The 27,987-nt window shown below is 38.1% G+C and overlaps 1 pseudogene; it reads left to right on the top strand.

Annotated features, from left to right (window-relative positions):
• On the top strand, positions 1–27,987 carry LOC123583640 (annotated as a pseudogene).

Genomic DNA, 27,987 nt, shown 5'->3' on the forward strand with positions numbered 1-27,987 from the left:
ATGCCTACACTCTCTAGTCTAGACCTCAACCTGAGCTCTAGGTCCTGTTCTCAGTGGTCTGTGGACATTATCCGAATGTGCAAAGGTATCGCAGGCACAACACAATTAATCACAACTGACTCAGTTGACCAAGCCTTGACTTGCCTTCTTCCTCATCTTGTCCTTTTCATTGGCCTTTTGTATTGTTATTAAATAAAACAATTATTTCAATAAAGATAGCTCAATTGAGAAGTTTAATAAAATCTCTATTTTAGATCCTATGATGCTGCTTGTGGGTGTGCTGTCTTTTCAGGGTTGTGGAGGAAAACAGAAGCAGCCTTGTCTCCATCAGTGCTATCAGATTTCCTTTTCTAGCCGCCATCTACCACTCCTGCAACACAGTGGCTTCTCTGTGACCTGTAGCAGGCAGAAGGGCCACCACCTGCTGCTACAGATGTCAGATTTCCAGATCACGCCAACAATTTTGGATTACCACTCTTCTTGGGGAATCCCAATCCCTTTTCTCATTCACTGTCTAGAGGAAACAGCTATGCATATTAGGGCAAACCAATTGTCACAAAAAATGAACTTAATTTCAAATACGAAAGATGACGGGCGCCTGGGTGGCTCAGTTGGTTAAGCGTCCGACTTCGGCTCAGGTCATGATCTCATGGTCCGTGAGTTCGAGCCCCACGTCAGGCTCTGGGCTGACAGCTCGGAGCCTGGAGCCTGTTTCGGATTCTGTGTCTCCCTATCTCTCTGCCCCTCCCCCTTCATCCTCTGTCTCTCTCTGTCTCAAAAATAAATAAACATTTAAAAAAAATTTTCAAATACAAAAGATGAATATTGACGCTGTAGAGCAGGTCTGGTTCCAAATACAAAGCAAGCTATTCCTTTTGGGAATAGCCTTTTTATAATAAAGCTCATGGATCTGACAGTTACAGTGTGTTAACTTGTTTCTACACAGGAACATCACCCAATGGTTCAGGAGAATGTAAAAACACACTACCTCAAAATTTTTTGGTCAACTTTTGGGATGCATAGGATCTTTTTTTTTTCTTTTTTTTTTTGTGAGAAATTAAAATAATATAAAAATACTCCATTTCCATCACTTAGCACACTAATAGTAACAATTAAATGGGGTTTGGTTGCTAAAGATTCATCAGACTCAAAATTACAATGCTTATAAATCTATGGTTTGTTGCAGGAAAAGGACACAATAGAACAATAGCATTAAAGTAAGGATGTACATCACAGTCAAAGGTTACCTCACAGCAAAGGTTCAGGGCAGCCAAGCCCAAGTTCCAATTGTAATCCCTCTGTAAGGGGCTGTCTCAACACACTTTCTCTCAGATCAGAAACCAGCAATGTGGACAGGGACCATCTCAGAACCAAGAAGTCCAAGATGGAATCTCAACCTGGGTTTCTCATGTGCTTGTTATGTAACTACTTCCAGTGACAGAACCCTGTGGGTGTCTTAGACCAGGTGCAAATCATCAGTTTTACTATTATCAATAAATAATGCTAACAGCTTGCCCTGAAATTCTTCCCACTCCTGGTTACAAAGCACCACTAATAATCTGTAGATTTTATGCCTTGATCAGATATCAGTGTCGTGTGAATACATTTCATGTTTTAGTAAAACAGCTCAGGCCAATTTCAGGCCCACAGGAATTAACCCTCACAGTAGAGTCTATCCACCTGATCCATGCTCAAGACTTTTTAAGAACAAAAATAATCACTCACAGTTTGAGAATGATCATTTGCCTTACAATACCTCATAATCAAACAGACAATGAAAATGTACATAATCCATGTATATGGATTTACCATATACCTGAACCATCCCAAAATAGCAGCATAAACTCTCATATTTTTAAACTAACTTTACAATTTGTTTGTCTACCTGTTCTGTAGTCACCTGTATTTTATGGCATGTATCAGTTGAGAGATTAAGGAACTTTAATTGATCTATTATTGTTCAGGTCAAAATTTTCTTCAGGCCAGTTCTCTTCCACAGGGACAATGTCCCGAGGGACATTTAAATTCATTTAAATTCAATCTCCCAACACATTTGATAGTCAATATCAGTATTATTGTAAGTTTTATTCACTCCTATAATATTAATTTACCTAATTATCTAATGGAAATCTACTTTAATGTCCCTCATGTTAAATTGTAAGACACAAAGCTCTAATTTTGTGGTTCAACGCTTCAATCATTTCTTACTCCCTCATTTTTTAGAGTGGATGTTTTAATTGTCTATTCCAATTTTCTATTGTTCCTTTATTTTGAGGGTTAAAAGTAATATGATAAGCCTATTGAATGTGATGTTTTTCTGCCCACTGTTTCACTGTACAGGCAGTGAAGTGAGTGTTGTGATCTGATCTGATGAAATGTAGCTAGGAGAGCCAAACTGTTACTTCTCCAGAACTGAAAATTCTGCTTTTCCTGTTGGCAAATAAGGCCATTTTTATTATGAGTTTTAGCATCAGCAGGAACCAAGTAAGTAAATCCTTCTCAGAAAGCTCCATAGTCAACCCTAAAGGGAAAATGGGTTCTTGCTTCTGAATATAAGTTCCTCCCATGAGAAGTCACTGTAGCGTGCTCCATTTCCATTGTAGGATGGACCTTCTTTGGGTGTTGTCCTCCTTGTTGGAGCACTTTTCTGACATTACCCATGACATACCATGACATGGAGCATTTTTCTGACATTACCCATTCAGGTCTTAAAATCTCATATCCTTCAGTTATTGGAGCTATTTCATAAATGACCAATAACAAGCCTGTAACTATCTTTTAGAAGGAGTACACTGGAGAGTAGCATTTGGTGCTTTTCTGGTTCAAAAGTCCAGAGGGCACCATTGATCAGTGGCTATGGGCTTTTGCCAGAGACTCCAGCTGACATGAGTGCAGGCAGAAAATTTCTAATTTTATCTCAACATTAGGATCATATAGTCCTAATGGGATAATTCGAGCTACAGCCTTTTGCAATTCTAAGAAGGCTTGTTGCTATTCAGAGCCTCAATCAAATACAACCTTTTCCTGGGTAATTTTGCAGATTTAAGATAACAGTATTTATCCCTAAGTGAAGGGTATGATTTTTCCAAAATCCAGATAGGCCCATAAAATGTTGGACTTCTAATTTAGTCTGAGAGGTGGGAAGCAACAACAATTTCTTCCTAGTTGTCTGTGGTATACTACAAGTTGCTCCAGGTCAGACAATCCCCCTGAATTTTACACTCTGTGGGGCCCTGGATTTTTTTGGAGTTAAATTGATCATCCCCAATCAGTCATATGATTTTCCTCAGTTTCTGAGATAATAACAGTATCACCAAAATAGTGTTTTGAAACATTGTCTGGAGCGCCTGGGTGGCTTAGTTGGTTAAGTGACCAACTCTTGATTTTGGCTCAGGTCATGATCTCATGGTTTGTGCCAACAGCGTGTGGTCTGCTTGGGATTCTCTCTCTCCCTTTCCCTCTCCCTGTCTCCAATCCCTCTCAGACAAAACAAAACAAAACAAAACAAAACAAAACAAAACATTGTCTAGTTGTATTAATCTAAGTCCTACCTGACCAGACTGATAGTACATGGGAGAGTTCAATATTCTTGAGGTGATACTGTAAATGTATGTTATAGACCATAACATGTGAATGCAAATTGTTTTTGCCTCTCCATGGAGACTGGTAATAAGAACAACACATTTTCTGTGGGGTTCTGTGGGGTGAAATGGCTCACTTCTTATTATCTATCTCTGTAGAAACTAGGGCTCTGCTTCCTGAACTCTGCTATCAAGATCAGATATCACTCCTCTATCAGCTGTCTTGTCTTCTGAAAATGTATGGACAGCTCTCATTCACTATTCTCTCTTGTCCCTTTTCTTCATCCTTGTGGGTTTCAATCTTGTTATTCTACAACTATCATTTTTGGACAGTTTCAGGGGAAGGTGAAGATAAATGTTTATGTTGATTCCATTCCAGTCCATAAGTCTTTAAACCATTAATTCTATATTGCATAGTAAAGGAGAAAATGGGAGAATTACCCTAAAAATCTTTATAATATCTTCAAGGAAGTTGGGGCAACACAGAGCTTTGTCTCTTCAAACTCCTAGGATGTAAAAATCCCAAGGCTGGGAGTGCAGTGAGGTAAGTGAAGTACTCACCTTGGGCACAAAATGTAGGGGGCCCAAGAACTTACTGATCCACATAAATAATACTTTAATGCAGTATTATTAATTAAAACTAATAAATAAAATAATGAAAAGTCAACAATGAACAAAACATCAAATTTTAAAATAAAGACAGGATCAGTATTACTGATGTTTCTTTTGCCTCTGCTCCAGTGTGGTTTGCCATAAGACTGGTTGCACACTAGGAATTAAGGTAAAATGGAAGTAAACCAGGCCTTGCACTGTATTCAGCCTAGTTTCAAATAATCTGTAGTCCAGAAAGCCCTTCAAATTTTTTGTAGCTGAGAGAATCTCTAGCCTGATAATGGATTAAGATGATACTTGATTGCTGGTATTCTGAAGTACATGAAAAAAAGCAATCAAAATTCTTCTTTGAAGAAATATAACATCCATCTAGGCTTCAAATTATTTCTAAAAATAAAATTTCATAGACAAAATCTCACATACAGCCAAAGATAGATGCAGGAGGAGAAAAGACCCTTTCAGCAAACAACATTCAAGAGAAGTATGTCTGCAAGGACTCCAGATATCAGAATATCAGACACAGACTATAAAGTATACTCCCACACAGAAACCCCATACCCATTAGCAGTCACTCCCCATTTCTCTTCCAAGCCCCAGGCCATTACTAATCCACTTTCTGTCTCTATAGATTTGTCTATTCTGGATATTTCACATAAATGGAATCATACAATATATGATCTCTGTGATGGACTTCTTTAACTTAGCAAAATGTTTTCAAGATCACACATTTTGTAGCATGTATAACTACTTCATTCCTTTTTATGGCTATGAAAAATTCCACTGTATGGATATTCCACATTGTATTTGTCCATTTCTACTTTATGGCAATTATGAATAACGCCGCTATGAACACTTGTGTATAAGTTTTGGTGTGTATATATGCTTTCATTTCTCTTGGGTATAGGATTGGAATTGCTGGGCCATATGATGACTTCAAATGATTTACAGGAAAAAAAATTACATTAAAAAAACTAATAAGAGGCAGTCTCTGGGCCGCTGCAACCGCGCAGTGATATAAGCGTTCCCAGCTGGTGATGTAAGGTGATGTAAGGGTTCACCAGCCATTGCTTGGTGAGACCCTTCCACAGAGAGTCCAAGTAGGTCTAAGCCGCAGGGCCCCAAAGAGTGAGGGGTTTGGAAACACAGCCCCATCTGAAATAAAATTTGGGAGAGAGGTGCCACCTGGCAGGCTGAAGCTTGGTTGCAGATAATGTAGAAGTAGGGAGTGGAGGGAAGCTGGAGACAAAGGAGGGGTGTCTGATGGCCAGTTGGTGAGAGCACATAGTTCTTGTACCAGAGACTGGGAAGCTGGGTGATGCCATTTTCACCTCTCCCATACCTACACATATGAGCAAGTGTGCTACACCAATCTTCCCCCAAAGCTAAGCAACACCACATATTGGAGAATGGAGCCATTACACCAAGCCCCATCCAACTGTGCCAACCAAGCCCTAGAGGATGACCACAAGTCTCTCCACTTGCTTAGTGTACAAACTATAAAGTGCTTCACAGTTTGACTTCTGAGGGAAACTGGATGTAATTTCATTTGGATTTCATTCTGTTCACTGGCTCACCTATTCATTTTTCTTTTTCTTTTTCTTTTCTTTTCTTTTCTTATTCTTGGATACAGAAAGAGAAAAAAATTATTTTTATTTTCTGTTTATATAAATTTTTTTCATTCTGCAAGCTTTTTCTCCTATTTGACTTTCATCCTTTCATTTCATTCTATTTTATTGTATTCATTTTTAAAAATTTTTAAATGGTGGCTTGCTTTTTCCTTTTTTTTATTTTTTTTTTCTTTTCATTCCCTTTTTTCTCTATTCTATCAAGCTTCTGTCAACAACCAAACCAAAACACACCTAGGATATAGTTAGCTTTATTTGTTTTCTTGTGTTCTTTTCATTTTTTAATTTTAACTTTTTATCTTATTAATTCTTTTTCTTCCACCAAAAAGATGAAAAGAAGGAATTCACCCAAAAGAAAGAACAGGAAGAAATGACAGCTAGGGACTTAATCAACACAGATACAAACAAGATGTCTGAACTAGAATTTAGAATCACGGTAATAAGAATACTAGCTGGGGTTGAAAAAAGCATAGAATCCATTTCTGTGGAGATAAAAGAAATAAAAGCTTGTCAAGATGAAATAAAAAATGTTATAACTGAGCTGCAATCTCTAATGAATGCCACGGCAGCAGGGATGGATGAAGTAGAGCAGTGAATTTAACAATATAGAGGACAAACTTATGGAGACCAATAAGATTTTTTTTTCTGGAAGCAGAAAAAAAAGAGGGATACTAAGGCAAAAGAGCACGATTTAAGAATTAGAGAACTCAGTGACTCATTAAAAAGGAATAACATTAGAATCATAGGGGTCCCAGAAGGTGAAAAGAGAGAAAAAGGGGTAGAAGGTTTACATAAGCATATCATAGCAGAAAACTTTCCTAACCTGGGGAAACAGACATCAAAATCCAGGAAGCACAGAGGACTCCCATTAGATTCAACAATGGGAACAATGGGAAGGCCTATCAACTGATTGTGATTGAAAGCCACTGTTGAATAAAAAAAATAAAAGAAATAGTTTTCTCTGATTCTTTCAATGGACTCAGTTTAGAGAAATAGTTAAACCCATGTCTTTCCTTCGGTGTCTAGAATGTTTACTGAGGACTTATAATTTACTAGCATAATAATACATCGAAGAGGCTTGCATTTCATTACAGTAGGGAAATAAAACTATTAATTTAGAGAAAAACTAATTCAGCCTCTGTAGTTAGATTTAGAAATCTGTATGATTAGATAGCTGGATACATAAATGGCCTCAGGGTGAAAATCTGCAAGTAGAAATTAGACTTAACTTTATGTGTTAATAGCAATGAAGCAGTTTTCCCTGAGCTCATGCAAGTAGCCATCTCTGCACTGGGGAACCTTAGGTAGGATCTGGGAAGGAACCCTTTGTAAATAAATTCCAAGGGATTGACTGAAGCCAAAGCAAAACTAGTGCCAAGACCAGTAAACTGACCCATTTCATACCAGTGTATAGTTCTAGGGATTAATTTAAGTAAGGAGAATATATTTTCATTGTGTATATTTTGCCCTGGCCACAGTTCTGGGACCTTTAGCAGCTTCATTAAGTACCAAAACCTCTTACTTCTTTCATTGAGATTTTAACAGTGTTAGGCTGGTGTCTGTTAATTTTGAATAAACTTAGGTGACTTTTCTCAGTGTACTTGATCATGTCCCTGGATATTCACATTTGTTTACCTTCCTCAGCTGAAGAAGAAATAGAGAATACTCCTTCTTGACTACCTTTGTGATGGTTAATTCTTTGCGTCAACTTGACTAGGCTATGGTGCCCAGTTGTTTGGTCAAACATCTATCTAGATGTTGCTGTGAAGGAATTTTTTACATGTGATCAACATTTAAAACAGTAGACTTTGAGTAAAGCACTTTACCTTCCATAATGTGGGTGGGCCTCATCTAATCAGTTGAAGATCTTGAAAACAAAGACTGAGGTTTTTTGAAGAAGGAATTTTCCTCAGGACTATAACATAGATACTCAGCCTAAGTTTCCAGCCTACCACCATGCCCTAAAGATTTCAGACTTGTTAGCCTCCATAATTGTGTGAGCCAAATCCTGAAAATCAATCTCATTCTCTGCCTTGCCTTCCCTTCCCCACCTCTCTCTCTCTCTCTCTCTCTCTCACACACACACACACACACACACACACACACACACACTCCCCATTGGCCCATTGGTTGTTTCTCTGGAGAACCCTGACTAATAACAACCTTTTTAATAAGAATGTTATTCTTAGTGAAATAAGTTAGAAAATAAGTGTATGATCTCACTCATATGAGGAATCTAAAATAAAGGAACTCATAGAAACAGAGAACAGATTCTCTAGAGGCAGAGAATGGGTTGGTGATAGGGGAAGTAATGAATGAAGGTGGTCAAAAGGTACAAACTTCTAGTCAATAAATGAGTTCTGCGAATATCATGTATAGCATGGTGACTGTAGTTAACAACACTGTGTTGTACATTTGGAAGTTGCTAAGAGACTAGATCTCAAAAGTTCTAATCACAAGGAAAAAATTTTTGTAACTAAGGTGATGGGTGTTAACTAGACTTATTGTGATAATCATTTTGTAATATATACATATAGCAAATTATCTTGTACACCTTAAATTTATACAATGCTATATGTCAATTATATCTCAATAAAATGGAGGTGTAGGGAGGAAAGTTATTCCTCTATCTTTACTTTTAGCAATTTTTTTCTTTGAAACTAGGATTGACATTTGAGGGTTTTTTTAAATGTTTTTTAATTTATTTTTGAGGGGGGGGCAGAGAGAGAGGGAGAAAGAGGATCTAAAGCAGGCTTTGAGCTGTCAGCACAGAGCCCAATGTGGGACTCAAACCCACAAACCATGAGATCATGACCTGAGCCGATGTCAGACGCGTAACCAACTGAGCCATCCAGGTGCCCCTAGAATTGAGTTTTTAATTTACATCGGTTACTGGCATTTATTTGCAAGCATTTCTTCATGGGTTCATGGGATTTTTTTAGTAATAGCTCTAACAGGTTTCTATTTGGTGCAGCTTCTTTTTTTTTTTTCCTAAGAACTTTATCATTCATCTTTTCCAGAAAAGAACATTTCAAAACTACATTTAATAGAAAGTAAAGTTAAAACATGAATAACAAGTGATTTCTTCATACCCCTCTGTCACAATTTTTTTTCAAATGGAGCTCGTAAAAATATTTTAAGTCTTTCAGATGTCTATTAGGTAATGTCTAGTTCCTTTAGGTCAAAGTATAATTCATTATATATGGTGGATTCTGGGTGAGGAAGAAATGTATTTGCATGAATTTCAGACCCCAAAGACTACAAGATTGTTAATAAAAATGATAATAGAGTACAAGTGCCAATTTGTAAGGGAGAAGGCAGAGCTATTAATAGTGATAAGTTGACAATCCTTTTAGAATTTCTCCTAATAAACTGGTAGCATATAGAACACATGTCTGCCCTAAATTCCCTTCTCCTAACCTCCCTTGTTGTCTAAAGCCTCACTGGTGCCCCACTGGAAGAGCAACTTTCCAAGACTGTCATGAATGCTTCCTTCATTGGGGTTTGTATATCTTTACCTTCTTGTGTGGCAAGTAGGTGCTTCTTTAGGTCTTGATAATACAAACACATATTACTAGCCCTTAAAGAATAAAAAGGAACTCACTCAGTTCCCAAGGAGTAGAAAAAGTTCAGAACAATCAGCAACTTTTTTTTTTTTTTTTTTTTTTTTTTTTTTTAGCACCCATCAAACATAAAACACCTTACTCAGGCTGTTTGGTGTGGTCGGAAAAAAAAAAAAAGAGTAGAAAAGATATCTCATATCTTCAGAAAAATGGCAGAGGGGCTGGTTTTTATTTATTTATTTTTTTAATTTTTTTTCAACGTTTATTTATTTTTGGGACAGAGAGAGACAGAGCATGAACAGGGGAGGGGCAGAGAGAGAGGGAGACTCAGAATCGGAAACAGGCTCCAGGCTCTGAGCCATCAGCCCAGAGCCTGACGCGGGGCTTGAACTCACAGACCGCGAGATCATGACCTGGCTGAAGTCGGACGCTTAACCGACTGCGCCACCCAGGCGCCCCTTTTATTTATTTATTTATTTATTTATTTATTTATTTATTTATTTTTAATTTTTTGGGGGCTGGTTTTTAAAAAGCAGAAGAAGGGTGCCTGTATGGCTCAGTCGGTTGAGCATCCTACTTCAGCTCAGGTCATGATCTCGTGGTTCATGAGCTCAAGACCCGCATTGTGCTCTCCGCTGTCAGCACAGAGCCTGCTTTGGATCCTTTGTTTCCCGCACCACCCCCGCCCCGCCCCCCCCCCCCCCCACCTCTCTGCACCTCCCTTGCTCTCTCTCTCTCTCTCTCAAAGATAGATAAACACTTAAAAAAAATAAAAAGCAGAAGAGACACCTACTGTTTAAAAACCTTCCAGAGGAACTTAGATTCTACATTCTGCCTCCAGCAGCAGTTTTCCCCATGACCATAATTTCTTAGGAATCCTTTATGTCCCCAGAGGAGGTAAAGCCAACTCTGTTTCTTTCTCCAATACAGGCACCTGACAGCAGCTATGACAACTATGTGCTCTGCAAAGAACTTTTCCAGAGGTTGATGTCTCAGAGTTTCCCTTAGCACTTGGTGGGCAAGTTGGCTATTTGAGAGTAGAGAATAAAAGAAACGTGTGAACGTATTGTGATGTATGTAAGTAGAGTGTATCAGAGGGAATGTGATGGCCAGTCTTGTGTTTTTCATTCCTTCTTCCTACCAGAACTGGTGTGAGTATTTGTTATCCAGTTAGTAGAAGTTTCCTTGTCTGTCCAAAAGGTGATTGTAGCTGGTGATTTCCGGAAAGGAAGAGGCAGCAGCAACCCTTTTGTGGTTTTTAGACAGTGGTGAGAATTCTGTCCCTTTGTCTTTAAGCAGTATATTAACACACTTCAGCTTTTTCTTTCAGCATTTTATTCAAAGGCAAGAGAGGAGTCAGGGATGAGTCCAAAGTTTTTACTTGAGCCACTGGAAGGATGGAGTTACCTTAACTAAATAAACAGAGGCAGACTCAGGGAAAAGAAAGTTTTGGGGAAAAGATCAGGAGTTCGTTTTGGGATATGTGAAAAATTGAGATGCCTGTTAGACATCCCAGTAGAGACATTGAGTAGGCACTTGGGTATAGGAGTGTAGACAAGTCAGGTCTGGAAATGTAAATATGGAAGTCACATACATACATAAGACTCCCAAGGGAGAAAACATGGATACAGTCTAAGACTGAGAGCCAAGACTGAGCCTAGGAGCACTCCTGTTTTTAGAGTCAGAGAAACAGGAGGAACCAGCCAAGAAGATGGAGGAGTAATGGCCACTGAGGGCAATGGGGGGGCCAGGAGAGGAGGGTATCCTGAAAGTCAGGGGAAGAAAATGTTTCAAGGAAGAAAAAGAAAGTGAGAACACTATTGATGGGCAAGTGAGGATAACAGAGATAGTGCCTTGGATTTTATAATGTGGGAGACATTAGTAACTATAGCAAGGGCAGTTTATGTGGAGAGGAGGGGGTAAGGGCCTGAGTGAGTGGGTTCAGGAGAGAATGGGAGAAGAATTGCTGGCATGAAGGATACATGATTATGTTAAGGAATTTATTGCAGAGTGAACAGAAATAGAGCAGTAAGCTAGAGGCAAAAGTGAGGTCAAGATTGTTGATATTGTTGATGTTTAAGTGGAAGAAATAATACCATATTTTTATATTAATGGAAATGTCTAGTAGAAAGGAAATGAAATATCGATGCATCGGAGAGAAGGGAGAAATTGCTGGAGCAATTCTCAGAATGTCTCACAGAACTGAAGACATTCTAATCTGGTGCCAAAGCCTGTTCTCATTCTACACACAATGAATGCCAACAACTCTGGTTATGGAAATAGTTTCTGCAGGCAGAGAGTGGAAATCTATTTGAAAACCTCCGTCTCTTGTATCGTGGAGTCCAAGGACAGGGTGTATGGATAAAAATGCTGACCTTAATGCCTCAGGTCATTGAGCCGAGGATACATACTTTTGGGCACCCACACAAATACCACCCAAACTACTTTTCTGTGCAGCGTAGGTTGTGATAATACCTCACTAAAACAGATTTCATATCATTTGTGATCATCTGAAGGGACAAAATTTAAAATTTCCCTTTTACCTCAGAGATACTATTTTTATAGAAAATTAAATCCATTTACAAAATTATATGGGACATTTTGCATAATTTTTAAAGGTATCAGACATTATCTTCAATGTAAATGCAAATAATAAACTTCAATTTAAGTAGCAACTGGTGGTAAGCTCATTCTTCTTGTATCACATCAGTTCATTTTTTCTCTATTTCACTGAGGTGATCTATTAGTCAATGTTTTCTTGGCTTACTCTGAATTATTACACTATAGTATTTTTTAATACTATAAGAGTTTAAAATTGCTGTTTATGAAAAATATTCTATTAGTCTAATTTTTAAATAACAAAGAAAAATTTCTCCCCATAGATATGCTTTACAGAAATTTTAAAGGCTTGAAATTTTCCTTCCTAAACTTTCCTTGGAAAGAGAAAACCAGTTCAATGAGAACTTTTCAGTATTTTCCACCAGTTACCCTTACTAGCAGAAGACAGCAAAGGCATACCTGGGGGGCAATGGGGGTATTGGCCAATGTGGCCAATAAAATCATAACATTTATTTGGAATCTCCTTTTCAGACATTAAAACCCATTTTATAGTATAATAATACTATGTTTTAGAATATAGTAAATTATTTTAAATTATAATTTTGGGGAAAAATGTATTCTACTTGTCTCATTGGCTCAATGAAGAAGCTGCTTGTCATAGGTTCTGTCCATGTCAGAGCTCTGGAATGAACTGAGGCTCAGCCAATGCAGATTCATCATCTAGGTACTTTCTCTTCTCTAGCTGCAAGTCTCTAGAACACACACCCACACCCACAAAAATATACTAATAAAATGGCAACCATTTGTTATTGCTTTACGAGTTACAAAAGGGTAAATGCTGAGGAAATATTCTTTGAATGCTACTAGAGAGAAAGTTACAGTGCAATATTTTTGGGTTCCTGTGGTAGAAAATCCTGATGGTTTCATTATTCTGTTTACAGGCCTAATAACCAGTGTCATAACAATCCAGTCGGCCTCTTTAACTGTCTCCATGGAATTCTTGTCAGAGCACTTTCATGTTGAAGAAAGAAGACTAGTGATGTTTTCTATTTTGCTAAATGTATAAGTTTCACTACACTTAAATACATCAAGAATCTCAAATAAGGTAGTCCTTATGATTTTCATCTCTCAATGTTTATTTTTATCACAGAACTTTTGTTGATTACAGAAAAAAAAAACTAACAGTTTTGCTCTGCAATTGTTTTCTGAAATTGTTCAGACTTCAAATAAACCAACCAAAAGCAGTTAAGTAAGACAACTAAGACTTTATCATTAAGATGAACAATTGAGTCAGACTACCCAGGTTTTTGTCTTTTGCTGTCACATCTCTGTTCTTGTTAATGAAAAGCAAGTCAATCCTGAGTGTGAAACCTTTTCTCAGTCCACTTTCCCCATCTCGTCTTATTTTGAACCAAATCCTAAATGTCATTTGAATTTATCCATAAATATTTCAATATACCAGAACATTTGATTAAGGACAGTTACATCAGGAAACTGAATTTGTTAGCAGGAGCCAGTGGCTTTGTGTACAATCCAAATAATCACAAGTGATTTCTAAGGTGACAAACTTTTCTAAGGTAGATAGAAATATCTATTGTACAATAAATATTTTGGCCTTCTTGACTCACTCCGAAGTCACATGTTCTACTTTGACTTCTGTGGTCAAAGCACAGGTCATGTGGGTCACAGATATCTACAGGATTTGATCTTGCCTCCTATGACATCTTGCAATCACTTGAAGAGACTCCAGGGCTAGTATCATTGGATTCCTCGATTATACCAAAAAGGTCAGAGTTCTCAATTGCTCTCTACACATAAAAATTTTCTATTCCATGGTATCCATTCAAGAAAAACACAAGTTTCACTGACATGGAAAAGCAGAATTTTGATTTTACTTGCACATGTGTCATAAAACCCTTCTATGTGGCAAAAAATTTTAAACAATTTTTCTCCAAAACCTTGACTAAAATTGACACACTAAAATGTGCCATAATTATCCTAGAGCTTTGGTGCTGCTGTCATAGTATATATAAATGTAACATATGTAACCCCAGTTATAATACTGCAAGAATAAGTATGCCCCTGCTTGGGACAAGAAGGAATCTGAAGGCCTTGGGTCTGTGTGTACTAGTGAGAGCCAGAAAGGGGCAGGATGCTCTAGGGGTGTGTTATGTGTAAGACCTCAAGCTGACCCCTCTTCATGGTAGCTGCTATCAGGGCATTCATCTCTCAGCTTGGAGAAGAGTGTAATAGATAATTATTTTGGTTTCCCTCTTTCTTTTTTATGTATTTTACTTTTCATTCTTTGATCCAGCCACTGAATTCATCACTCCTTCTGGTTGTTCTCCCAAACTTTGTGTAGTGGAGCAGGGGGAAAAGAGAAGTTTGTAAAGAAAGGGGTCTTTTTAGTTTTTTTTTCCCCCTTAAAGTCTCTCTGTCCCTGCTCTTGAACAATTGTTGATAATTTTTTCATTTTGTAGGTGCTGATAAAAGTGTAATTATCAGGAATTATTATGAAAAAATAAGTATACCAAGCCCATCTACTGCTGGAAATGCTATTATTTATCAGGATAAAATTGTCATGACATTAATCCATAGTCATCCATTCAATAACATCTATGGAGTACACACTAAATGTGAGGTAGCAGGGAGGAATCTGACATTAATTTAAAAAAAAATTTTAATGTTTATTTATTTTTGAGAGAGAGATAAACAGAGCACAAGTGGGGGAGGAACAGAGAGAGAGGGAGACACAGAATCCGAAGCAGGCTCCAGGCTCTGAGCTGTCAGCACAGAGCCCGACGCGGGGCTCGAACTCACAAACTGTGAGATCATGACCTGAGCCAAAGCCATATGCTCAACTGACTGAGCCACCCAGGCGCCCCAAGATGTTAATTTTTAAAAATGGTCCCTGACTTCAAGGAGTTTACAAAAGAGATAAAACCTATACATAAAAATTGTAATACAAGGTGGAATGTAGTATGTGCTATGTCAGCATCTCTTTAAAAATGGTCTGAGACCACCTACTAAATCAATCTCTGGTTGTCAGGCTCAAGAATCTGCATTTTGGGGGCACCTGGTGGCTCAGTCAGTTGAGTGTCCAACTCTTGATTTCAGCTTGGGCCATGATCTCACAGTTCCTGTGCTGGAGCCCAACATCGGGCTCCATGCTAACAGCGTAGAGCCTGCTTGAGATTCTGTCTCCGTCTCCCTCTCTGCCCCTCCCTCCACTCATGCTCCCTCTCTCTTTCAAAATAAATAAATAAGTAAACATTAAAAAAAAAAAAAAAGACAAGCCTTCCAGGTAATTCTCATACACAATAAAATGTTTTATATGTTTAGACATTTTCTTGGAGAATATAAGAATAAAGGGGGTACCTGGGTGCATGGGTCGGTTAAGCATCTTACTCTCGATTTTGGCTCAGGTCATGATCTCACCATTCCATGAGATCAAACCCTGAGTTGGGCTCTATGCTGACAGTGCAGAGCCTGCTTGGGATTCTCTCTCCCAGCTCTCTCCCCAACGCCTCTCAAAATAAATAAGTAAACATTAAATAAATAAATAAATAAATAAATAAATAAATAAATAAAGGAATCAATTCCAGCATGAAGAGAATCAGGAAACAAAAAACCAATAGAGAAGAAAATCAGGAAAAACTTATTATTTTCTCCAGTAATGATTAAATGATGATTAAACTCTGCTCTTGATAGCTAACTTTTAGTATGTCATTACATTGCAGGTTCATCACTTTTAATTTAAGAAACTCTCGAATTGCACAGTTAAGTGGATTTTGAAATACATACAAATTTCCTTATTCTTGTTTCAAGTTTCAGAAAATGCTTCTGAAACTGTAGATCAAACTCAGAAAATATATATGTGTGTATAAAGCAACTTGATGTGACTTTTTTTAATGTTTATTTGAGAGAGAGAGAGATAAAGAGTGTGAGCAGGGGAGGGTCAGAGAGAGAAGGAGACACAGAGGTATCAGCCCAGAGACTAACGCGGGGTTCAAACTAAAGAACTGTGACTTCATGACCTGAACCGAAGTTGGACACCCAACCAACTGAGCCACCCCTTGATGTGACTTTTGATTGAAACAACATTGGTTGTCATGGAAGTTACTTTACCATACTATAAGTTTTGCACAAAGCAATGTTTTGGCTTGTATTTTAGGTTGAATTTATTAAGAAACATTGTCAAGTCTGCAGTAAAAGTTAATTTCCAAAGCTATTTAGTGTTTGATAATAGCAGTTGAGGGCAGTTCTTCTCTTTGAGAAAAATTTTAGTCTCAGCCTGAGCTCAAAAAATTGCATTAAAAACTTACCATTGCTGAGCCATTGAACTGTTTTGGGGGAGGGTGAGTCAGGATATTCATACAATTTTTCAGTCATTTAATTTTATTTTTATTTTTATTTTTAATTATTTTTTTAATTTACATCCAAGTTAGTTAGCATATGGTGCAACAATGATTTCAGGAGTAGATTCCTTAATGCCCCTTACCTATTTAGCCCATCTCCCCTCTCACAACCCCTCCAGTAACCCTCTGTTTGTTTTCTATATTTAAGAGTCTCATGTTTTGTCCTCCTCCCTGTTTTTATATTATTTTTGCTTTCCTTGTGTTCATCTGTTCTGTGTCTTAAAGTCGTCATATGAGTGAAGTCATATGATATTTGTCTTTCTCTGACTAATTTCGCTTAGCATAATACCCTCCAGTTCCATCCACGTAGTTGCAAACAGCAAGATTTCATTGTTTTTGATTGCCGAGTAATACTCCATTGTGTGTGTGTGTGTGTGTGTGTGTGTGTATGTATGTATATATATACATATATATATGTATATATATATATATACACACACACACCACATTTTCTTTATCCATTCATCCATCGATTGACATTTGGGCTCTTTACATACTTTGGCTATTGTTGATAGTGCTGCTATAAACATTAGGGTGCATGTGCCCCTTTGAAACAGCATAACTGTATCCCTTCGATAAATACCTAGTAATGCAATTGCTGGGTTGTAGGGCAGTTCTATTTTTAATTTTTTGAGGAACCTCCATACTGTTTTCCAGAGTGGCTGCACCAGCTTGCATTCCCACCAGCAGTGCAAAAGAGTCCTCTGTCTCCACATCCTTGCCAACATCTGTTGTTGCCTGAGTTGTTAACGTTAGCCATTCTGACAGGTGTGAGGTGGTATCTCATTGTAGTTTTGATTTGTATTTCCCTGATGAGGAGTGACATTGAGCATTTTTTCATGTGTCAGTTGGCCATCTGGATATCTTCCTTGGAGAAGTGTCTTTTCATGTCTTTTGCCCATTTCTTCACTGGATGATTTGTTTTTTGGGTGTTCAGTTTGATAAGTTCTCTATACATTTTGGATACTAACCCTTTATCTGATATGTCATTTGCAAATAACTTCCCCCATTCTGTCAGTTGCCTTTTAGTTTTGCTGATTGTTTCCTTTGCTATGCAGAAGCTTTTTATTTTGATGAGGTCCCAATAGTTCACTTTTGCTTTTATTTCCCTTGCCTACAGAGACATGTTGAGTAAGAAGTTGCTGTGGCTAAGGTGAAAGAGGTTTTGCTTGGTTTCTCCTCAAGGATTTTGGTGGCTTCCTGTCTTACATTTAGATTTTTCATCCATTTTGATTTTATTTTTGTGTATGGTGTAAGAAAGTGGTCTAGGTTCATTCTTCTGCATGTCACTATCCAATTTTCCCAACACCATCTGCTGAAGAGACTGTCTTTATTCCATTGGATATTCTTTCCTGCTTTGCCAAAGATTAGTTGGCCATATGTTTTTGGGTCCATTTCTGGGTTCTCTACTCTCTTCCATTGATCTGAGTGTCTGTTTTTGTGCCAGTACCACACTGTCTTGATGATTACAGTTTTTTAATACATATTGAACTCCGGGATTGTGATGCCTCCAGCTTTGGTTTTCTTTTTCAAGATTGCTTTGGCAATTTGGAGTCTTTTCTGGTTCCATACAAATTTTAGGATTGTTCTAGCTCTGTGAAGAATGCTGGTGTTATTTTAATAGGGATTGCATTGAATATGTAGATTGCTTTGGGTAGTATTGACATTTTAACAATATTTGTTCTTCCTATCCAGGAGCATGGAATATTTTTCCTTTTTTTTTTGGTCTTCTTTAATTTCTTTCATAAGCTTTCTATAGTTTTCAGTGTATAGATCTTTCACCTCTTTGGTTAGATTTATTCCCAGTTATTTTATGGGTTTTGGTGCAATTGTAAATGGTATTGATTCCTTGATTGCTTTTTTTGTCACTTCATTATTGGTGTATAGGAATTCAACCAATTTCTGTGCATTGATTTTATCTCCTGCAACTTTGCTGAATTCATGGATCTGTTCTAGCAGTTTTTTGGTGGAATATTTTAGGTTTTCCATATAGAGTATCATGTCATCTGCAAAAGGTGAAAGTTTGACCTCCTCCTGGCTGATTTGGATGCCTTTTATTCCTTTGTGTTGTCTGATTACTGAGGCTAAGACTTCCAATACTATGTTGAATAACAGTGGTGAGAGTGGACAACCCTGTCGTGTTCCTGACCTTAGGGGGAAAGCGCTCAGTTTTTCCCCATTGAGAATGATATTAGCGGTGGGTCTTTCATATATGGTTTTTATGATCTTGAGGTATGATCCTTCTATCCCTACTTTCTTGAGGGTTTTTATGAAGAAAGGATGCTGTATTCTGTTAAATGCTTTCTCTGTATCTATGGAGAGGATCATGTGGTTCTTGTCCTTTCTTTTATTGATGTGAGGTATCACATTGATTGTTTTGAGGATATTGAAACAGCCCTGCATCCCAGGGACAAATCCCACTTGGCCATGGTGAATAATTTTTGTAATGTGTTGTTGCATCCGGTTGGCTAGTATCTTGTTGAGGATTTCTGCATCCATGTTCATCAGGGATTGGTCTTTAGTTCTCCTTTTTAGTGGAGTCTTTGGTTTTGGAATCAAGGTAATGTTGGCTTCATGGAATGAGTTTGGAAGTTTCCCTTCCATTTCTATTTTTTTGGAACAACTTCAAGAGAATAGGTGTTAACACTTCTTTAAATGTTTGGTAGAATTCTCCTGGAAAGCCATATGGCCCTGGACTCTTGTTTTTTGGGAGATTTTTGATTACCAGATCAATTTCTTTACTGGTTATGGGTTAGTTCAAATTTTCTATATCTTCCTGTTTCACTTTTGGTAGTTTATATTTTCTTCCAGATTGCCCAATTTATTGGCATATAATTTCTCATAATATTGTCTTATTATTGTTTTTATTTCTGCAGTGTTCATTGTGATCTCTCCTCTTTCATTCTTGATAGTATTTATTTGAGTCCTTTCCTTTTTCTTTTTGATCAAACTGAGTAGGAGTTTATCAAAGAACCAGCTTCTGGTTTCATTGATCTGTTCTACTGGTTTTTTTTGTTTCAATAGCATTGGTTTCTGCTCTGATCTTTATTATTTCCTGTCTTCTGCTGATATTGGGTTTTATTTGCTGTTCTTTTCCAGCTCTTTAAGGTATAGGGTTGGGTTGTGTATCTGAGACCTTTCTTCCTTTTTAAGGAAGGCCTGGAATGCTATATTCTTCCTTATTATGACTGCATTTGCTGCATCCCAGAGGTTTTGGGCTGTGGTGTTATCATTTTCATTGGCTTCCATGTACTTTTTAATTTCCTCTTTAACTTCTTGGTTAACCTTTTCGTTCTTTAGTAGGATGTTCTTTAATCTCCAAGTATTTGTTGTCTTTCTAAATTTTTTCTTGTGGTTGATTTAGAGTTTCATAGTATTGTGGCCTGAAAATATGCACGGTGTAATCTCAGTCCTTTTGTACTTGCTGAGGGCTGATTTGTGTCCCAGTATGTGATCTATTCTGAATGTTCCATGTGTACTCGAGAAGAATGTGTATTCCTCTGCTTTAGGATGAAATGTTTTGAATATATATGTTAAGTCCATCTGGTCCAGTGTGTCATTCAACACCATTGTTTCCTTCTTGATTTTCTGTTTAGATGATCTTTCCATTGCTGTAAGTGGGGTGTTGAAGTCCCCTACTATTATGGGATTATTATCAATGAGTTTCTTTATGTTTGTGATTAACTGATTTGTACATTTGGGTGTTCCACGTTTGGAGCATGAATGTTTACAATTATTAGATCTTCTTGGGGGATAGACCCCTTAATTTTGACATAATGCCCTTCTTCATCTCTTGTTCTGTCTTTATTTTAAAGTCTAGATTGTCTGGCATAAGTATGGCTACTCTGGCTTTCTTTCGGAGATCATGAGCATGATAGATGGTTCTCCATCCCCTTACTTTCAATCTGAAGGTGTCTTTAGGTCTAAAGTGGGTCTCTTGTAAACAGCATATAGATGGATCTTGTTTTCTTATGCATTCTCTTACCCTATGTCTTTTGATTGGAGCATTTAGTCCATTGACGTTCAGAGTGAGTACTGAAAGGTATGAATTTATTGTCATTATGTTGCCTGTAGAGTTGGAGTTTCTGGTGGTGTCCTCTGGTCCTTTCTAGTCTTTGTTGCTTTTGGTCTTTTTGTTTTTTGTCTTGTTTTGTTTTTTCATCTTTTCTCCTCTCAGAGAGTCCCCCTTAAAATTTCTTGCAGCACTGGTTTAGTGGTCATGAACTCCTTTAATTTTCATTTGTCTGGGAAACTTTTTATCTCTCCTTCTATTTTGAATGACAGCCTTGCTGGATAAAGAATTCTTGGCTGCATATTTTTCCAATTCAGCACATTGAATATATCCTGCCACTCCTTTCTGGCCTGCCAAGTTTCTGTGAATAGGTCTGCTGTGAACCTGATCTGTCTTCTCTTGTAGGTTAAGGACTTTTTTCCCCTTGCTGCTTTCATGATTCTTTCCTTGCCTGAGTATTTTGTGAATTTGACTATGATATGCCTTATTGATGGTTGGTTTTTGTTGAATCTAATGGGAGTCCTCTGTGCTTCCTGGATTTTGATGTCTGTTTCCCCAGGTTAGGAAAGTTTTCTGCTATGATTTGCTCATGTAAACCTTCTACCCCTTTTTCTCTCTCTTCACCTTCTGGGACCCCTATGATTCTAATGTTATTCCTTTTTAATGAATCACTGAGTTCTCTAGTTCTTAAATCATGCTCTTTTGCCTTAGTATCCCTCTTTTTTTCTGCTTCATTGGTCTCCATAAGTTTGTCCTCTATATTGTTAAACTCACTGCTCTACTTCATCCATTCCTGCCGCCGTGGCATTCATTAGAGATTGCAGCTCAGTTATAACATTTTTTATTTCATCTTGACAAGCTTTTACTTCTTTTATCTCCACAGAAATGGATTCTATGCTTTTTTCAACCCCCACTAGTATTCTTATTATCGTGATTCTAAATTCTAGTTCAGACATCTTGTTTGTATCTGTGTTGTTAAGTCCCTAGCTGTCATTTCTTCCTGTTCTTTCATTTGGGGAGAATTCCTTCATTTCATCATTTTTAAGGAAGAAAAGGAATTAATAAAGTAAAAAAAAAAAAATTAAAAGCAACACAAAAAAAATTAAATAAGGGAAGCTATATCCTAGGTGTGTTTTGGTCTGGTTGTTGAAAGGAGCTTGACAGATTAGAGAAAAAAAGGAAAGATAAGAAAAGAAAAAGCAGAAAAAAGGGGGAAAAAAAGGAAAACATTTGAAAATTTGAAAAAATGAATACAATAAAATAGAATAAAATGAAATGATTGATGTAAAATAGAATTTTTAAAATTTACAAAAAAGTAAAATACATAGTAGAAAAAAATTAAAGAAAAATCTTTTTAATAAAAATGGAAAATAAAATAAATTTTTTTCTCTTTCTGCTGAGTTCTGTGGTTCAGGTTGTGCAGATTGTTGCGTTAATCCTCAATCAGTGTTTTAGGTGTGCAAGATGGTTTAGTGTTGATCTGGCTGCATTTCAGGGACGAGAGACACAAAAACACTTTCCATGCTGTTCTACCATCTTGGCTCTTCCCTCTTCACCTGAAACTTTCCATTTTCATATCCCCTTTATCACAGAACAAGGAAATTTTTCCATCTGAAAAGGAGCCTACAATCCCCTAACCACCTATTTCTCTGCCCTGGCTGTAGTTTATGAAAATAATCCGAGGAGCTTTTAAAACCTGTGGGGGCCCCACTTCCAGATATTCTGGTTTAATTAGCTAAGATAAGGGCCTGGGCCCCTATGTTCTGAATATGTAGCCAGGGTTGTGAACCACTGACTACCCAACCCCTTCATTCTATAGATGAGGAAATTGGGGTTAATTAAAATTGTACCAATATAGCATATTTAGATTAAAATTTTTTCATAAACAAGTAATGATTTCTAAAACCTGAAACTTGTTGACCAAGTGAAGCTTAACTGTTCAGACAACTGTTTACCATCTTTCTCTTTGTTTTCTTCTTCCTCTTCTTATTCTTTTTTTTTTTTTTCCAGAAACTAAAGGTCTTCTTTATCCCTGCATTAGCTCTGTGAACACAGGTTAATGCTTCTAACCTTTCTTTGAAAAAATTATTAGGAAAACATTTACCCATAGAGCTGAAACAGGCAAATTTCAAAAGAATAAAACTTGAAATACCACAGTTGACTCCCACTTTTTAACCTGCTCTCACAGAACTTCAGCATGCATTTACATATGTGAGAAGAGCTATTTTAAGTAGCCCACACAACTAAAAACCAAACAAGGATTAAAATCTGAGAGATAAATGGGTGCTATGGTAATTTTCAAAAAATGGTGTAACTTCTTTGACATACCTTCCCCCAAGAGTGGGGTTCCCATGACACTGAGAGGCTGTGATGGCTTTAACTAATAGAGCAAGGCTCAGCACACCTTTTCAGTAAAGGGCCACATAGTTAATATTTTAGGCTTTGCAGGCCTTAAGGTCTCTGTTGCAACTACTCAACTCTGCATTGTAGCATGAAAGTAGCCATAGACAAAATGTAAACAAATGGACATGGCTATGTTCCAATAACACTTTATTTACAATGACAGGTGGCATGCTGAATTTGGCACAAGGTCATAGTTCACTGATCTCTGCAATAGAATATGGAAGAAAGGCTATGTGACTTCTAAAACTAGGTCACTACAAGACCTACAGCTTCCACCTGTGTCTCCTGGAACACTCTCAGAAAGCTCCATCTTGGAACTTAGCCACCACCCTGTGAGAAGCCAAAGCCAGAGAGACAGGCCCTATGTAAGTGATCTGGTCAACAGCCCTGGCTTTGCCCAGCCTTCATGTCTTCCCAGCCTAGGTGTTGACATGTGAGTGGAGAAGCCTCATGATGATTCCAGTGCCCATCTGTTCAAGTCACCACTGAACACTGAGTCTTCCTGGCTGAGGCTCTGGACAGAGTGCAACAGAGACAAAACATCCCTACCATGCCCATCGGAATTCTGTGAGGATAGTAAAACCGTTGTTTTCACATTGCTAGATTTAGAGGTGGCTTGTCATGTAGCAGTAGATAACTAGAACAGAGGATGACTAAAAAAACCTCTTAATATCACATGTGGAAGGCTAAAAATCTCAGAAGAGAAAGCTGGAGTAACAAACTCATTTGAAAATATTTAATTAAAAAAAAACAACTTATGCTTGTAAGTCATAAATCTAAAGAAACTTGTAATGCTTACATTCTGGAGTAAGGTGTGAAACATAGATGCCCATCAATTTGGGACTGTCCAATAACAATGGCTTTATAACTGTTGAAAAAACACAAATCTGGGACTAGTTACCAACTAATCATTAAATATTTATTTGCTTGAAAATAGTCAACAATTAGGATCAGCTAACAATTACTCCAACTGGCCAAACCATTTTTTGTGTATGGATACAGTGTTGAATGCTCCGCTATGCTATGGCTCCAGACACCTTGGACATAATACTAAAAGAAAATTTGTGAAGCTAGTCAATACTGGAAAAGCTTTGTAACTTTAAGTAATATGATCTATACTATAGTTGCAGGTAAATTATTTAAAAATCTACCCTAATAGATATTCACTAATGCTGAACTTCAGGTATACGTGGATTAACAATTTGCTAACAATTTGGTTATAGGTGTTTAAACTTCCCCTGCCCCCAAACCAGAAAGCCCTTGGATATGGTACTGTGTCAGGATTGTCCTAAAAGGTGCAGAGTTTAGGCTGAAGCAAATATGCAAGCATTACTGTGAGGCACAAATAAAATCAAGTCCGGCACAGAAGAGACAAAACCAAGCATGAAGTAAGGGTACAATCTTAAGCCACCAACATAGAACGAGCATTTATAAGAGAAACTAAAAAAAATCATTACGGATACTTCCAGAGTTTCTGGAACACAGCTGTAGGGACTTTTTCTAGGGAAGAAAAATGGTTCTAAGACCAATTCTGACATGTGTGTGGAGGAGGCTCCCCACCCCCCGACCCCGTCCCACACACACCACCACACAATGCTCAGGACACAAAGTAGGTGTTCTATAGAGTTCAACTCAATTCTGAACTGTCTACCCAGAGACAGAATCAGACTCCAAAGGGACAGGGCTCAATCCCAAAAGAATACCCTCCACTTGAGAAGCCATTCACAAGCTCAAGTTAACACCTATGCTTCTGACCAACCACCTATAGACTGGAGGTTCCAAAGATCCACTCCTTGGATTTCAGATGCCAGTTCCAAGTCCAGGTTGTTAGCTGTGCTTCTTCTTAGCAACTGGCTATAAATCAGAGGTTCTCATGATCTCTACCCTTTCAGATTCAACTGATTAGCTAGAGTAGCTCACAGAACTCAGGGAAACACTTACTCACATTTACCAGTTTATTATAAAAGTATATAATAAAGGATACAGGTGGACATCCAGATGGAAGAGATGCACAGGGCAAGGTATATGGCAAGGGACATGGAGCTTCCATGCCCAGCATAGGTGTGCTACTCTCCCAGCACCTCCAGCTCTCCCAGTTCACCAACCTGGAAGCTGTCCAAACTGTCCATTTCTAAATTTTTATGGAGACTTTATTACATAGGCATGATTGATTAAGTCATCAGCCATTGGAAATCTATTCAATCTCCAGCCATTCTCCCCTCCCAAGAGGTATAAGGGTGGGACTGAAAGTCCCAACCCTACAATCCAGCCAATCAGCCCAATTCTTAGAAGACCCAGGGGCATTCCAAAATTCACCTCATTAACATGACAAAAGGCACCTTTATCTCTTTCACCACTTAAGAAATTCCAAGGCTTTTAGAAGGTCTGCACTAGAAACAGGACAAAGGCCAAATATATATTTCTTATTATAATTCATAATATCACAGGAAGGCAGCTATTAAAAGATGATATTGCTAAAAAGAAAAAAAAATAAATTATGGACTCATTCTTGCACTTACTTGCTGTAGCTGACAGGTCTCATGCCCAGTACCCTTATTAGCCTCCCATGGTTAAATTTTTACTAGTTGTTATCCAGCAATATTCTATACTTTGCCAGGCTTAACAAACAAAAAGTATATAGGCAAACTACCCATAGGTGGGACAGCAACCACAAGTTGAAGAATCAAACTATTAAGTTAGAACAAGATTTCTTACAACTTTGGTACTATTGACATTCAGGTGACACTGTTTGACATAATTTTTTGTTGTGGGGTGGTCCTATTCATTGTTAGGATGTTTAGTGGCATCTCTAGCCTCTACCTGCTAGATGCCAGTAGTGTCCCCCAACTCAAGTCATGTCAATCAAAAATGTCTCTAGATGTTGCTAGATGTCCCCAAGGGACAAAGCTGTCCCCAGCTGAAAACCCCTGGATTAGAAATAGAATTTTCCATGTGGTGTTCGTGTTCTCTCTGCTTCCTTTTTTAGAGGACATACTAGGGGATTACTACTGGGGGAGGTCATGGCTATCCTTTTTGGTAATAGACTTAAAGTGTTTCCTATTGGACTGAGATCCTCAGTTCCTCAGGAGCAAATGACCAGAGGCCTCCCTTGGTTTCCTTGCTGCATTGACTTTTTCATGGGGTGGCTCATTAAATTTTTTTTTAATGTTTATTTGTTTTTGACAGAGAGAGAGAGAGAGAGACAGAGCATGAGCGGGGAGGGGCAGAGAGAGAGGGAGACACGGAATCCGAAACAGGCTCCAGGCTCTGAGCTGTCAGCACAGAGCCCGATGCAGGGCTCAAACCCACAGACGGTGAGATCATGACCTGAGCAGAAGTTGGGCACTCAACCAAATGAGCCACCCGGCACCCCAAGGGGTGGCTCATTAAAAAGATAGTTGATTTCATCAGAACAAGGAAGCAAGAGAAAAAGAGAAAATGCAAGCAAGACCAAGTCAGTCTTTTGTAACTTAATCTCTGAAGTGATATCCATCAATTTTGCCTATTCTGTTCATTAGAAGTAATGAACTAGGGCCAGCCCATACTCAGGCAGACTCGCTGGGGGCCACTTTAGACGCCTGACTACACTGGGATGCAAGGGAGGTAAAATTTTTTTGAAAGTCTGCATGTCTAAAAAAGGTCTTTTTTCTACTCTCATATTTAATCAATAGTTTAAGCATAGAATTCTAGGTTGAAGGTGATGGGCTGGCTCTCCTCCCCTAACCTACCTGAGGGTGAGATGCCCTAAGAAGATAGGAAGGGGAGAGCTGGACCTGTAGGGAAGGGACACCTAACTCCTTCACAGTCCCCACTGCACAAGGAAGAGTCAGGCCTGTTCTTCTTCAGGCTCCCCGGGGGGACCTGGCCAGATGCAGAAGTAGCTGAAGATTATAGAAGAGCAGACTTAAAAGATAAAACTTAGAAGAGACAACATTACTGATTATGTGCCAAACACTTGGAGACCCCTACAATCTGCAGAACTAGTCCTTATAGGACAAATTTTTATCGTACAAGTTGTCTGAACAATCTGCATTATAAACATAGAAAGTGAATAAAAGAACTGAGTGAAGATGAAATCAGGACATTGAAACATAAAAACAAAAAAAAAAAAGAGAAAAAAATTGATGAACCTTCTGTCCAGGAACAAAACAATAAAGACATACACAGCTATGCCTAGAACCCCAATGCGGGAGGTAAAGAACTGGATGAAGACATTTTATCTCTAACCCTTGAAGAGAAGGAAAACAATACCTAAAGTCTTTATTTGAAATTTTGATTCTTATGTAAACAAAATCTACCTCTGGAAGGACCTGAGGCTGATGAAATCCCATAAACTCTCTATATTCCTGTATCTTTCAAGCATTGCTGAAGTGCAGGATAAATTCTAGTGAAGAGGTCTTGAGAAAGCACTTCAAGGCACCAACTAACAAGTTCCATTGAAAAACAGCAAGAGTCAGACACTGGATCTGTGAGTGCTGCACTCAGGAAGAAACCATCAGGCAACTGAGATTCACTTCCCTTTCATGATCACTGGTGGTATGTGGACATAGTAGGGGAACACTCACCTGTTGATGAATCCATACCTGGGAGAAGAATTTGTGGGCTTCCTGCCCTATGAAGATAATGTCTGCCTTAATGAAGATAATTTTGGGTGTGTAATTTCACACTGTAATAACCGTGAAGTGGGGACTAAATATGGAGTACTGTCAAGACCAGGAGTACCATATGTCCAGTAGATTTTCATCAAAAATGAAAACTGCTTCAAGACTTTTAGAGAAATAGTCCTAAGCTCTCTACACACTCTGCTCTTCCTGTGCCTTAAATATGCGGTTGGCAAACCAGTGCCTGTTATGGCAGTATCAGTTGCATTGGGAACGATTGAGGAAGTCTGTTCTTTTACCCATCAATCACCACAACTCATATATGACAATGTAATTTCTGTCTTTTCTCAGAACAATGAAGAAAAGAGTAATGACCTGAAGGAAACTTGTCATTCTCAATTGAGAGACAAGCAGGGTGTTTTTGAAATTTTTATAGATTTCCTACAAGCACTTGTTTTATGTTTAGATGGTATAGCGACATAAGTATTAGATGGAATAACTGTAACTGGCCGAGAATCTGTCCCTCTGCCATCAACAGATTTTAATTTTATTTTTGTCATTACTGTTCTTAAAAATAGCCTATCTTGGGGCACCTAGGTGGCTCAGGCAATTA

Source organism: Leopardus geoffroyi, chromosome B3 (assembly GCF_018350155.1).
Source record: "Leopardus geoffroyi isolate Oge1 chromosome B3, O.geoffroyi_Oge1_pat1.0, whole genome shotgun sequence".
Lineage (NCBI taxonomy): Eukaryota > Metazoa > Chordata > Mammalia > Carnivora > Felidae > Leopardus > Leopardus geoffroyi.